Raw genomic sequence first — 4,072 nt, 5'->3', positions numbered from 1 at the left:
AACAACAACAACAACAATAATAATAATAATAATAATAACAATAATAACAATAACAATAATAATAACAATAATAATAATAATAATAATAATAATAATAATAATAATAATAATAATAATAATAATAATAATAAATGAATATCCTTGTAAATAGATATTTAACGATATATTAAGCGATCTCAAAGAAATTATTTTGCCTTTAGAATCGTTCGACAATTAATTAGAATGATTATCAGAATGCGCGAATTCTTTTCTTCTTCGTATATTTTTGATTAGAATTATCTTGATTTCCCCTTTCTCCCTCCTCCCCCTCCCCCGGTCAAGGATAGGCTCATGCTTTTCCGTAAAAGTTTCTCTACTTACGTAGATCATGCTCCATGGCAAGAATACAGGCTTACATACATATATTGCGTTGTTGATGACGGTGCGCGATATACCTTTTAATGATGCCACTCCCGACGGTCTCTCTCTTCAAAAAAAAAAAAAAAAAAAGAAAAAGAAAAAGAAAAAAAAAGCATGATTATCGTTATGCCGATTTTTCATACACCAGACCAGTCTCTCTTTCCTACCATGTCGTCCTACCAACGATTATTACAAAATTACGAGAAAGGCGACGAGTAAGCAAAAAGGATTCATAATAAACCTAGAGGTGTACCTTAAGGTACAGTGCAAGTTGTTGAACTTATCAGATTATTATTATTATTCAGAGATTATCGTTATCGTCTTTAATGAGAACGATCGTAAATATAATAATATTATCGACAATCGAATGACTATTTATTTTTCTGATTTTTCTTCGTTTTTTTTTTTTCTTCTATTTCTTCCTTTTTTTCTCCTTTCAATTTTTTTATTTTCAATTTTGTACAAAACAGCCCCGCGACTCGATCGAAGATAATTAATAAAGATATTCGTCGTACGTCTTGATTGATTTAAAATGTTAATTTATAATATCGCAATATCAACGTCGTAGAGTAGAATAATAATAATAATAATAAAAAAAAAAAAAAAAAAAAAAAAAAAAAAACGAAAAAGCAAAAAAAAAAAAAATAGAAAAAGTAAATATTGCAATTTCATAAACATCTAATTTCTATTGGTCGTCTTGAGAAAAAAAAAAGTCTCATAGAAAGTCGTTAACCGAGCATACTGTACGTCTCCGATCCCGAGCCGAGCACGTTTGCGTATGTTTCTTGATTGCAGGTGCAGTAGCTGTTGTAGACACGGTGTTGGATCGTGCGTGAAGGATCAGAAGTCGCGTGTCGGTGTGAGAGCACCCGCCGAGCCGGTAATCATTGTCCTTCGTGTTTGTTAGCAGTTAGTCCATCATCTTTTTCTCTTCCTCTTTCTCTTTCTGTCTTTTCTACTACAGTGAAAGAAAGAGTTATTCTCACGTATGCCTTGGCAACGACGTAACAAATTATATACACACACGCATACGAAATAAGCATTGCATGGTCGTTTAATTATTAGTTAAAAAAAAGAAAAAAAAAAGAAAAAAAAAATGTTTGATATTTTTTCTCTCTCTCTCTCTCTCTCTCTGTCTCTTTTTTCTTTTTCTTTTTTTTTTTCTTTTTCCAAGCACCTCGTACTTTCTACAACAAAAAGTCATTTGAATGAAGACGTTAGGAAATAAAACGTAATGTCGTATCTCTTCTTCTACGAAGGAACTTTTTTTGAAGTGTAGATTTCGGAGTCTGTTTTCTATGGAGCTGCTTAACGCTCGACCGTATTCCTCGATCGTATCTTCTCATCGTGTCTTTCATCGTGAAACATTATCTCTACCGCCATCCGACACCGTTCTCGGACCCCCCAGGAGTTCGTTACTCTTCGTCGTCGTCTTCTTGAACGAGGAAGTGTTGTTGCAACCATTGAAAGAAGAATTTACCGAGAGAAAGAAAGAAAGAGAGAGAGAGAGAGAGAGAGAGAGAGGGAGAGAGAGAAGAAATTATGTACAATAGAAGCACGTACATTTTGCATGGCTCGTTTACCAGCAGGAATTCACCTAACGAACATAACGAATTGAATCCTCTTCTGTAACATCCAATTGGCTTTTCTTTGATAAACAAGGCAACGTATCGAGATGGAAATTATCGTTGAGAGTACGTTGAAATAGATATCTATGTATCTTTATTTGCGATATAAGAGACAATAACGTTGAAATTATAGCGAGACTCGTCGTGCCTTTATCTATTTGACATCTATCGTACGATATCATCCCGTATCAAAGGCTGTTCCGCTCTGAAGATATATACGCCTTTATGTGCCCTAATTAACAAGCATCGCATCATCATCATATTCTTTCTTTCTCTCGCATTCACACCAAGCACGCGATTCAATTCGTCACTTCGACGACATTCTCTCCCGCATAGACTAGATTCTCTCTTTGTTGATTCATTATATCGGATGGTTCTTGTTTTTTTTTCTTTTTTTTCTTTTTTCTCTTTTTTCTCCTTTTGTTTCTTTCTCTTTTTCTCTTTTTTTTTTTTTTTTTTGTTTACTTTATTTTATTTTATTCTTTATTTACGATCGTCGTCTACTCGGTGAATAGTTTTATTCATAATGCGAGAAATGATTATTATTATTTTATTTTGCATTCGATTACGATTTGATTTATTAGATCATAATATTTTCTTCCTCCTCCTTATTCCTTCTTTCTTTTTTTGATCTTTTTTGTTCCTCTCTTTTTTCTTTTTTTGTTTTATTTTTTTTTTTTTTTTATTTTTTTTTCTCTCTTCTTCCATCTTCAATTAATTATAATATTACAATGTAAATCGACGGATTGTAAAATAATTTCTATTTAAATGGCAATACTCTATGAAATCTTTATTTTAATATGTTAATTCAATTCAGCCTTCTCTCGGACGGATTTATTGGTCCAGAACCAAAAGGTCAATGTCACTAGTATTTCTTAATCAAAACTTCGACGTTTTGATAAAGAATATTGCGAAAGTATTCTTCGGCCTACTTTCCGTACCTACATTACTATAATTCTTCTTCTAATATTCTAATGTAGAACGATCGCTATTATAAAACTTTAATGTTATCGTATAAAATATTACTATCACGATAAACAGGACTCTGGGCTTTTGATATTTGACGAAAGAACAACGAACCGAGTGTGTACAATTGTTTATTTATCGAGACTGACGTTTGTTTTTCGCGTTTGTAATACGATTTGTTAATGTATAGGGAATTATGACAAAAAAAATATTCTCGAGATGACCATGGCCCAAGATAAGAAAGTCTCGTTTCTAAACATCTATTTGACCTATATTTCTTATTTAAATAAGAAGAAGATCGAGAAGCAATGTACGCCTTTTTATTGCATAACATTTATCTTCACATTAATCAGTTTAGATTGATGTTTTAGACAGCATCAATATCGTTCATTTTTCTTTTTTAATTTTCTTTTCTATCTTTCTTTCCTTCTTTTTCTTTTTCTTTTTCTTTTGCTTTCCTTATCGTGCGAATACGTACGCGTGCCCGTTTATAATTCGTATTAGGCTGCGTTCAAGTATGCTAAAAGAAAGACAAAGAGACAAAGACAGAGAAGGGGAGAGAGAGAGAGAGAGAGAGAGAGAGAGAGAGAGAGAGAGATAGAAAGAACGATAGAAAGAGATGTTGATACATGCATCCCGAACGTTGACAAGAAGATGGTAGAAGAAGGGTTGAGAGCATCGTCTTCGTTCGAAGGAAGGGGAAAATTAGAGAGAGAGAAAGAGAGAGAGAGAGAGAGAGAGAGAGAGAGAGAGAGAGAGACTGAGATGGAAAGGGAAAGAAGTAGTATACGTGTGAGCGTGATAAAGAGAATAAAAGTGAGCGTAAGAGCGAGAGAAAGAGAGAGAGGGAAAGATGCTGGAGAGACTTCTCTCTGGATGAGCCCTCTCTCGGAGTATCTTGTCTACGGCGATTTGCTGCTCCAGTCTCGCGCCGAGTCCCGTCGGCGCATCTCTTTTCGTCCTTCTGTCTCTTCGATCTATCTATCTGTCTCTTTCTCTCCTCTCTATTTTTTTTTCTCTCTTTTTCTCTCTCTCTCTCTCTCTCTCCCTCCTTCCCTCTCTCTCTCTCTCTCTCTCTC

This window comes from Vespa mandarinia, chromosome 8 (assembly GCF_050613455.1).
Source record: "Vespa mandarinia isolate Hongniang chromosome 8, ASM5061345v1, whole genome shotgun sequence".
NCBI lineage: Eukaryota > Metazoa > Arthropoda > Insecta > Hymenoptera > Vespidae > Vespa > Vespa mandarinia.
The sequence above is the reverse complement of the archived record's forward strand: the minus strand, read 5'-3'. Positions refer to the sequence as shown.